The following is an 11,569-nucleotide window of genomic DNA, read 5'->3' as shown; positions in this document are numbered from 1 at the left end:
GTTGATATGATTGAGTTTGAGTTAGTAACGTATGCCAGTTGATATGCTAGTTGGGTAGGTCTGTAGGACTGCCTGTGATACTGATTGATTACCTATATGTGCATTTATCTGTTACATGTCGACATGTTATGTGGGATGGGTTGAGGTTGTACTACTCCGTGCGGTATCCAACAAACCCTAGAGTATTCCAGATATAAGCTGAGGGCCCGGTAGGCATTCCAGACTCATATTGAGGACTCGGGAGTATTCTAGATATGAGCTTAGGGCCCGGTAGACATTCCAGACTCATACTGAGGACTCGGGAGTATTCCAGATATGAGATGAGGTCCTAGTAGGCATTTCAGACTCATATTGAGGACTCGTGAGCATTCCAGATACGAGCTGAGGGCCCGGTAGGCATTCCAGACTTGTATTGAGGGCTCGATAGCATTCCAGATGCGAGCTGAGGGCCTGGTAGGCATTCCAGACTCGTACTGAGGGCCCAGGGGGTAGTCCAACTTGTAAACGTGTGGACCCAGTGCATGATGTTCTGTTTTGATTGATATGATATGCTAATGTTGATATTGCTATGTGAACTATATGTGTATCGGTATCTTGGGGGTAACTCACTAAGCTCTCGGGCTTACAGTTCAGTGTTTTGTTTCAAGTACTTCAGGAGATCGTGGCAAGGTTAAGGCGTGATCGTACCGCTCCTCATGTTTTATGATTTATGTGACATGGTTCTGGGGAATACTCTGATGTTTAAACTATTTTGAAAACATTGTGTAATGACTAATGGGTTTTGAATCGTTTAAAAGTTTTAAATTTGCTTGAATTTTGCGGGTGTTACAAGTTGGTATCAGAGCCTTCGTTTGAGTGAATTGGAGGAACACTCATGTGAATCTAGTCTCAAATCAAGGAAAGATTTTCAAAATGATTTTAAACGGTTTCAAAATAACTAAAAGAGGATGCAAAGTGTACGATCAGCCGGAGCCAGTAAGTAGACCCCAAAATACCATACAGTTATTTGATATTGTGATATGTTAGAACAGCATGCTAGTACTAGGCTAGGGATCTTCAGGAATTGCATGATAGAATTGCCTGATTATATGATGCCTGATATTTCTTTATATGAGATTGACATCATTACTGTAGTTGCTTAGTGTATGCATCACGGTTATACATAATTAAGATCTTATAGTCTGAGAATGTTTAATTTGGCCTTATGTTCTGTTCTTGTTTGATTGGGAGCTTAGGGTAGGATTGGATATTCGAAAGTCTATAGGGTCTAGCGTTATGTATGGCTAGCATACATTAATGTTGCAGGGTTGGTGGAAGTTTCATGGATAGGTGGGTCGGGAGAGGTCGGGAGGCCAATTATGAGATATTCAGTATTCCTCTAGGAGTGAGGATTGAGTGCCCGCCATGTTTCTATATGGTTAGGGTGTTGTGGTGATACTTGAGACAAATATGGGTAGGTGTGGAAAGTAGTATGGGCCCGTACTACTGAAAGCACAGGACCTATACGCATAGCAAGGAAGTCACAACCCCTAGAGTTGGGAAGAGAGTTGGTCCCCTGTCATTATATGGATTATCAGAGATCTTTCTGGTGTCATTCTAGAATGGTGGTTACGAGACGTCTTGAGATCGGATCCAGGTTAGGATCGAGAGCTGGCAGCCAGGATAGGCCAACATTGTCAGAGGACTGTGTCAGTGAGATCATCCGGGAGGAGGTGATCGAGTTTATCTGCGGATAGTTTTTGGGGATGTTTCGGTCTATTAAGACCGCCACGGTTGAGTATTTTGACGGGTGCTACGCAGCCATTGCCGAGACGGTTGCCGCGGTAGCTATATCAGCTGTAACGACGGCAAGGGGAAGAGCTGGTCGAGCTTTTCAGTACCGGGACTTGTTACTGGGGGCATATTCTGACGAGTAAAGGGTTGCAGTTACTTGGGATCAGGGAGATGTTATGTACTCGTTACACTCTGCGGTGTGACACCCCGAAATTTTCTATTGCCTTGAAAGCTCAGCCATTTAACCCAAAAAATTCCAGACTTATTCCTGCAATCTTTTAGCACAAGATAGAGTCTGTCCGAGCATTCTGAGCCTAGTACACTTAAGGAATAAGTGTTGGGGTTTATCTGCCAAAGCTATTGTACAACGAACGGGCCTGAAACACGTCGAACTGGAGTTCACGGCCACCACATGGGAGTTTACAGCTGTAAACTCCATGTGGGTCGTAAACTCCACCTTATATGGTGGAAAGTTGGCCATTTTGATCATTCCTTTCCTCCTCTTAGCCCAAATCCTCTCAACCATCATCCCGTTCTTCGTCCCCAATCTTCAAAACTCGTAAGTTCCTTGTCCCAACTACTTGATATACTACTTAAACTAGTGATATTACATGTTTTCATCCATGAAATTCATGTTTTCATAGATCTTCAAGTTTCACCAAGAACACACACTAGTGTTCTTGGCCAAAAACAACCATTCAAGCTTCTAGATCGTAAGTACTCTTATCCTAACTCATTGTACACTAGGTTTAACATGTTTAGGGCTTAGAAACAACAAGAAATCAAGGATGAATGAGAGTTTATGGCCTAGGGATGTTCTTGGGCCGTAAACTCCCTTTAAGGGTGCAAAGTTGCCCTTTCTTCCTTCCTTATGCCCAAAACTTAACCTAGAACCAACCACCATTGAACTAGGGACATTAATCATCAATGAAACCATGTCCTCATAGGGTTTACGGCCGCAAACCCCTAAGGAAATGGTCCATGGGTCGTAAACTCCATAGAGGGGTCATATGGTGCCCCTAACCCTCCCTATGGCTTGTATAATTGACTAGGTCCTTGCATGCTTAATCTAGGATCATCATAACACAAAATAATTGGGCACACATGAGTTTAAGGCCGTAAACTCATATGTTTACAACCGTGAACTCCTCCAAAGGTCCATTTGGGGCCCTAAACACTTCCTATGCCCTAAATTCGAGTCTAGCTAAATTCCTTGAGTGGTATAAGACCTTTAAACACCCCATGGCACCACTACCATGAGTTTACGACCGTAAACTCATGGGGGTTATGGTCCAGGAACCGTAAACACTCCTAAGGGCCATCATTTAAAGAGTAAACTCCAATGTGAGTCCATACACTTTTCATATGCAACCCTTGGTACTCCTAGCACTTGTAGCAAAGTGTTTTCATGTAGTAGGACATCCTTACTTGCTTAATTAGTTATTAAATGACTAATTAGATACTTAAATGTATCATTACTTGTTAAATAGGAACCGAGTGTGTGTTAAAGTCCTCAATTGACACATAGCATCCTATACCATCCGTTCATCCGAATCACCCAAGTTAGGTGAGTTCATACCCCTGAATTAACCTTTTAAATGTTTTTAAATGCTTTTATGGGGGGAATACAAGTTGAACCATGCTAGTTATCATATCAATCATATGTGATTAATAACCCGCATGCAAAAGGATTTATTACACTTTCATCTGTTTACCAAGTATATTACTTCAAATGGTTTTCCAAAACGTTTTACTTGTTTGGATCTTTCTCAAACTGTCATTCGTGCTGTATGTTTTCCTTCAAAACCTGTTACAATAGTGTTTTAAACAAAGGTTTTCTTCACTTAAACTTTTTTATCAAATCATTTTCCAACGCTTGTTTATTAAAGGGACATCAAGTCGTAATTTCTTATTAAAGGGTTTACCAAAGGTTTTCAAAGCTTGCTTTTATAAACTGACATCAAGTCGTAAATTCTTATTTGTAAAGTTTTCCAAAGGTTTTACCAATGTTTCCTTCATGCTTTTATAATGTTAAATGCATGCTTTTATAAGTAATGCTTAAAGGACTTAGGAAGGCTAGCTCGCCCTATTTCCTTTTCCTTGTTTGGATGTGGTTCTAGGGTATCGGTTATCCGTCCGAAGGTCATTTAATTATTAGTTATATATCATGTATACACATATAGTCATAAAGGTTTCCCTTAACCAGTTCATTTCTTTTGGGTAGCAAAGGCATCCTTCCATTCGTTATTCATATTTCTAGAACCTTAGTAACTATTATATGAATATTTAGGAGATTTTATTTACTCTTTCTAGTATAAAGAATTCCACAAGAGTCAGTTCATTCGTGAGTCTATACTATTACTATATTACTTTCAATAGAATGTGACGTACTATTTCCCGATACGCCGCTTCCAAGCGCCATTGACGTCTAACCAGAGTCTCCTGGAGGGAGAGCGGGCATCATGTGTATAGATCTAAGCGGGACAGACACTCCCACACCTTGACTGCTAGCTATAGTTCGAGCCGGTAAGGCCCAATGGGTGACAGATGTTAGAATTCATCACATGACCTGGAGGGTCATTAAGGATTCGATCGTCAATCAGCGTGGTTACATACAAGTTCGCATTCACCCCTTTTATCCATCCTTTCATTTAGACTGAGACTGAGCCAGGTGTATTGTTCATTCGATACCCTCCTGGAGTCTATGTTTTCCTTGTTCAAGGACTTTGCTAGGCGTATTGTTCATTTAATACCCTCCTGGAGTCTATGTTTTTCCTTGTTCTAGGACTTTGCTAGTTGTATCGTTCATTCGATACTGTCTGGAATCTGTGTTTTTTTGTTTTTGGACTTTGCTAGCTGTATCGTTCATTCGATACTGTCTGGAGTCTGTGTTTCTTTGTTTTAGACTTTGCTAGCTGTATCGTTCATTCGATACTGTCTAGAGTCTGTACTTCTTTGTTTTAGACTTCGCTAGCTGTATCGTTCATTTGATACTGTCTGGATCTTGTGTTTCCTTGTCTTAGACTGAGCCAGGCGTATTGACCTTTCAATACCCTCTTGGAGTCTATGTTTTACTTATTTTTAGACTTTGCAAGACGTACCGTCTGAAGTCTATGATTTAATTATCTTTAAACTTTGCGAGGTGTCCCGTCTGGAGTCTAAGTTTTATTTACTTTTGGCCAGCAGTGTTTCTGCTGAGGTAAAATATTATTTTTCCCTATTGCTTTTACTTGTGACTTTTCTCACAATTCCTTTAAAGTAAAAACTATATTTTGATAATAATAGTAGTTTGGGGAAATTACTCCTTAAACATAAAACAATTGGGTCTTGGTAGAAGACTACTTTTATTTAGAAAATATAGGATTTTCTGGAAATGATTCTAATACTCTGTAGATTCTAAACTACCATCTTTCATGAGGTTATTTTGAATAAAAATGTATATCTATACTAATGTCATTAAATACTTATGAACTCACTAGCATTATAAAAATGCTGATACTCGCTTTCAAATAACTTGTATTCTCAGGTCATCGATAGACAGGTACATCCCGGGAGCTTTTGTGAAGTCAGCCTAGGACCAAGCGGCATATAATCTATGTTCTGTATTTACTTTGATGTTTCTATGTTATGTAACCTATGTAAAATTATTACTATTAATGCAATGGTTGTTGTACTTTGTTTACTATATTGCATATGTTGTGATACTTGACATGACGTCCTCCACCTGAGAACGTATTCCGTCGTTCTTGGTTTTGGGGTGTGACATGCGGGTTGAGTGGGAAAAGTTAGTATATTAGTTTCCTGGTTTGAGGCTTCAGGGGTCTTACTCGAGGTCGAGATTCGAGTTGCAGAGATTCCGAAAGGGAGCGATGATTACGATCAGTTAGAGTTTTGGTAGCTGGAAGTAGAATGGATAATAGATGGATAAGAATGTCGTTTCCTAGGGCAAGGATTATGCTTTTCTAGTTGTTCGAGCTCTGAGCATTGAGCAGGCTTGCGACCCTAGGATCAGGTTGTGTTCCAGCTCGAGTTAGTTGGTCACCAGGATTGGCGACGGTATTTCAGCGCTGGTGAGCGTGGGTGGGTCGATGTGGCATGAGTATTTTGTGAGGTCTAGTTCACCTTGGATCTCTTGTATCGGGCTGTAAGGATTGATTTTAGGATCTATTTCACTTTTGGGACCGGAGACTATGTCGTGGGTGTAGTTTGTAACCCGGTTTAGGGCAGAGGTTGTTTCAGCTACTGCAGTTCAGTTGAGGATGATCGACCTGGTGAGTGAGTCAGGGGTGCAAAACCCTGAATGATATGATTTCTAGAGCCGAGAGCGGGAAATTTATTGGAGCACTTTGGGAAGAAGGGTATTATGTGGAAGGTCTACGGACAGGGTCCCACAGGGTGTTTATTCAACACTATCAGTATTCAGTGGCTTTAGTAACCGTTATTGACTGGCGGATGAGAGCGCCAAGGGAAGTAGCGCGTTGTTGATATACTAGTTGGAGCATCTATTTTTTGACTTCAGGAATTGAGTGTGGGATCATTCGAGTTTTAAGGACTGTTGGTTCCCTGGGATGCAGGGAGTATTCATCTAGTTTGTAGAAGCGTGTGATCATTCGGGATCAGCTAGTAAGGGAGAACTAGTTGGAAAAGTGTGGTTGTCATCAGATCAATCGATGGAAAGTAAGAAGGATTGAGAATTCTTCAACTTTAATGTATTATGAAGACTTAGTCGAATCTAAGTGGGGGAGAATTATTCCGGGATTCAAAAGTAGGAGCGGTCTTGAGCATGGGATAATTTTCGCGTAGTTGTCAGGAAGCAAGACAACCCTAGTGGTTGCCTGGTTTGAGTGTTGTGTGAGTTAGGAATTCGGTAAAAACTCCCTAGCATGTATATCGCGTTTTCTCGGGGCTTGATCGCAGAACTTGGGGAAACCAGGTTGGACACTTGAGGGTCAACTGTGCACAGCTTGTTGCAAGACTGGTGTCGGCTCCAGCACTGGCCACATTGAGGAGTTACGGGTGAAGGTCAAGGTGGAGCGGAGCCTTCGAGGGCTCAGGGGCGCGCTTTCCAACTTACAGCAGAGGAGGTCAGGGCAGAGTCGAATGCAGCTGCGGGAATGTTTTACATTTGATATATTGTTACCTTGTGGTTCTTATGGAGTATTGTATATATGCTAGTCTCATTCGCATGATTCATGGTATTGTTTTCGTTCGTCCTTTCGCTGGGTTTATCGAATGATGGAGGGTCTTAGTATTAGGAGTCTTAGTTGGTTATTATCCATGGGGATTCTTGGTGAGGGTTAGGCTTGTTGGTTTGATGTCGGGTATAGTATTTGCAATTTGAGGAGTGTTCAACTGAGGGTCGAACTCCTTTAGAGTTCAGGATGTGCGATGTCGGGATGTGATTTCGTGAAGGTTGCTCGTTTTAGAGGAAATCGGTTCAAGGATAGTGGGAGTACGTTGAGTAGGGTTGTTTATGTGATGCCAGTTGGGTTATCGGTGGTCGGAAGTCAGTGCTCTAAGTGGGGAGAATTGGAGAATTCTCAGGAGGATCAACAAGTAATTGAGGATGATTAGCTGTTTGGGATTCAACAGTGTTTCAGTCAGCCAAGAGTATGGGCTGGTATTAGTACGTGGCAGTCAAAAGGAGCGGGGTACAGACCAAGGTTTTCAAAAAAAGGGGGCAATTGGTTGTGTAAGGCCTAGGATTAGGGCGGAATTTGAGTATATAGAATGGAGTTAGAGTTCGGAACCCCTAGAGGTCTAGAACAGTATGTACGAGAGAGATTTCCAGGAAGGATAGTTCGGGATGATGTATGATAGTTTGAGCGGTCTGGATAGACTGAAGGCCGGTGGGCGTACCAGTCAGGCCGAAGGCTCGAAGAACGGTCCAGACAGGCTGAAGGCCCTGGAGGGCGGTCCAGACATGCTGAAGGTTCTGAGAGTGGTCCAGATTTGCTAAAGGCCTGGTAAGGCGGTCCAGTCATGCTGAATTCTCTGTATGTGTTAGTGGATCAGTATGAGGAGAACGAGGGAATATGTCGCCATGAAATGGTAATCGATATGGTCTGGCCCCAAGTATTGATCGTGATGATGGAGTTGGCTGGTGGCCGTGCGTAGGCCTAGTTAGTTATGTGATCGGATTCGGACTATTTGGGAGTTCGAAAATGGCAGTTACTCTACATGGTTAGTGTAGAGTGGAGTTGGTTCAGTGGCACTTATAGTTGCGGTAAGGGTTGTTGAGTAGACTTCCTGGCAAGGAAAGGTATGTAGCTCCGGAAGGAATGTGGGTCCTCTAAGAGGAAGGCAGTAGAGTAAGTGGATGATCGAAAGTGCTTCAGTTATTGGTAGTAAGCACTGGGATTGTACCAGATATATGGAAGCACATACGGGTTGGATGCCTGTTAAGGTTGTGGCAATGTTTGGATGATGGGTTGTGGAAGCTGAGGGATGCAGTATCTTGTCAGCGCATAAGGGATAGAACCAGAGGAAGGAATAGGATTCGTTCCAGGTTGCATGTTATCAGGGTTGTCACAAATTTCAAGCAAAGGAGAATGGATTAGTGTCGTGGCAGAGCTTAGTGGGTGTTTGTGGTATCTAGCGTTCTCAGGGGGCTAAGGTGTGCTCCTAATATGAAGGGTTAGTATTATCGGATGGTTCGTGGTTAATTTGTGGTGCTATTGAGTTGAAAGGACGATGATCGGGTTGGAATAGTGGCAAGGATGCCACGTGAGAATAAGGCATTTTAAGAGAGGCGCAAAACTAGGGTTGTAGGAGCATGAGTTGATTGAGAAGTCGGAGTCTGCAGGGCAAACGATTTTATCTAAGGCGTATACTGCAGTAGGCTTTGAGGAAGAAGCCTAATTTAAGTGGGGGAGAACTGTAACACCCCAAGTCCGGAAGCAAGAAGTTGCAGGGTGCCAATTGTAAAATTAAGGAAGCTACTCGACGAGTAGGTATGCTACTCGTCGAGTTGGAGCGGGATTGATCGCGGGTATAAGTGGCCAACTCGGCAAGTCAGCGGCTTGGACTCGACGAGTTGGTGTTGAAGAGAGAAAACCCTAATTCCGAGGGTTGCACCCTATTTAAAGGAATTTATGTCCTTCTCCTAGCCTCCTAATCTCCCTGAGAGTTCCAGAAACCATAATCTTCATGTGAAACTTCTTTGTTGAGGAGATTGGAGCCTTGATAAGTGATTTTGGTAAGAAGGGGGCTTGAAGATCAAGAGGTTTGCTGCAAAGGAGGGGTGTAGATCCGGGATTTACTTTAGTTGAAGCTTATTTTGGAGGTAATAATTTGTTGCTTGGACCCTTTTGCATCTAGATCTATTATCATGTGAGATATGGGGCATTTTTGGTATGATTATGAGCTATCTCGAGTTAGAGGCTTAGATCTGAGGTTGCTACTTCAGATCTAGGCTTGTGATGGCCCATAATGTCATAAAGTTTCAGTCTTTGAGTTGTTGGTGAAGCCCCATTGTCTAAAACCCAAGCCCTAGTGTGTTTTGGGCTTATATCTCCTTGGTTTCACGTAAAGTTTGCAACTTTATGTGAGGGTTAGATTGTAGAAGGGTGGACCTATCGATTGGAGCCCTGCATGGCTCAAAAAGCCTCTGAATGGATTGAGAACTGAAGGGACTCGACGAGTTGTATGAACTTGTGCATGGACTCGACGAGTTGGAAGAACAACTCGGCGAGTCTGATGAAGATTGCCTTGGAATCGGTGAGTCTGTTCTTTGACTTGGCGAGTCAGGTCGCAGAACCCCAATCCCTGTCAGTTAAAGCCTTGGATTAGTGTTTCGGTTGGGGACTCAGTGAGTTGTTCAGGATGGAACTCAGAGATTGTTGGACTCGGCGAGTCTTGGGGCGACTCGGCGAGTTAAGTGTGTTTTGAGAGTTTTCTGGATAAGGGAACTCGGCGAGTCTCGGGGTGACTCGGCGAGTAGAGTCAACCAGGAAGGTTGACTTTAACTTTGACTTTGACCAATAGTTGACCAGTTTGACTTCCAAGGGTACTTTGGTAATATTGGTATTTATGGAATTGGTTCTTTGGTAGTGTTCTGTGGTGAAGATCGTATCGGTGGTCGGAGCAGCTTGGTCTTATCTTTTCAGTCGACAATTGCAGGTGAGTTATCCTCACTATACTAAACGGTCTAAGGCACCAAGGTCGGCCCATTGGATTGATATCTTAGTAGTTGTTGATATGATTGAGTTTGAGTTAGTAACGTATGCCAGTTGATATGCTAGTTGGGTAGGTCTGTAGGACTGCCTGTGATACTGATTGATTACCTGTATGTGCATTTATCTGTTACATGTCGACATGTTATGTGGGATGGGTTGAGGTTGTACTGCTCTGTGCGGTAGCCAACAAACCCTAGAATATTCTAGATATGAGCTGAGGGCCCGGTAGGCATTCTAGACTCATATTGAGGACTCGGGAGTATTCCAGATATGAGCTGAGGGCCTGGTAGGCATTCCAGACTCATACTGAGGACTCGGGAGTATTCCAGATATGAGATGAGGTCCTAGTAGGCATTTCAGACTCATATTGAGGACTCGTGAACATTCTAGATACGAGCTGAGGGCCCGGTAGGCATTCCAGACTTCTACTGAGGGCTCGATGGCATTCCAGATGCGAGCTGAGGGCCTAGTAGGCATTCCAGACTCGTACTGAGGGCCCAGGGAGTAGTCCAACTTGTAAAGCTGTTGACCTAGTGCATGCTGTTCTGTTTTGATTGATATGATATGCTAATGTTGATATTGCTATGTGAACTGTATGTGTATCGGTATCTTGGGGGTAACTCACTAAGCTCTCGGGCTTACAGTTTAGTGTTTTGTTTCAGGTACATTAGGAGATCGTGGCGAGGCGAATGCGTGATCGTACCCGCTCCTCATGTTTTATGATTTATGTGACATGGTTCTGGGGAATGCTCTGATGTTTAAACTATTTTGAAAACATTTTGTAATGACTAATGGGTTTTGAATCGTTTAAAAAGTTTTAAATTTGCTTGAATTTTGTGGGTGTTACATTTGTATCAAATAGTTTCTTCAAATTCAGGGTCCTATCACTTATTAGTTATCAGATAAATGTGATACCTCGTCTAAATGTGTTTCGTCCTTATATGAAACACTGGATTATTTGCCAAATGGATTGCAATCTGGTTGATGCAATTTTGTACACAATATTCCTATTACATCCCTAACTATAATAGGGAGTTCTTCAACCATCTAAGCTCCTTACTTTCTTCTACAGGTATTTTGTTTTTGTGGTTGAAAGAGCATTACTCTTCTATAACCTATACATCCAACTAATTTATATACCCGCGATTGTGAACACATCACCTCTTTTGCTAATGAACTTCCTCTGTCTCTTTGAGATTTTGGGTGGATAAAAAGTTTAACATTTGAAATTGTTGGTATGTTCCTTTTAAACTCTTTATAAGAGGCAAGGCTTAGGGGTGTACTCTTTTGGTACGTTGAGCGTATTGGCTCATAGATGGATCGCAGATGCACCCACATACACTAGCATACGTAGGAGAATGCAGAGCGTACTTTAGCCATCTAGAAACCCTAATCTTTAGGGTTTTACCCCTATATAAGCTCATTATGTCCCTTGAGCCTTGCGTCTTATTAGCCTCCATACCTCCTAAAACCTAATCTCGACCCTTAGCCACCATTTTAGTGTGTTCTTGAGCTTTGGAAGTAATTTTGTGTTGTTTTGTGTGCATTGAAGAAGGTGGTGCTTGGTGACCAAGTTTTGGATGGACCTGAAGTTGTAGATCCAGAATCTTCATCAAGTT

Source organism: Lactuca serriola, chromosome 4, assembly GCF_051521515.1.
Source record: "Lactuca serriola cultivar US96UC23 chromosome 4, Lser_US96UC23_V15, whole genome shotgun sequence".
NCBI classification, from domain to species: Eukaryota; Viridiplantae; Streptophyta; class Magnoliopsida; order Asterales; family Asteraceae; genus Lactuca; species Lactuca serriola.
Note: the sequence above shows the minus strand (reverse complement) of the source record.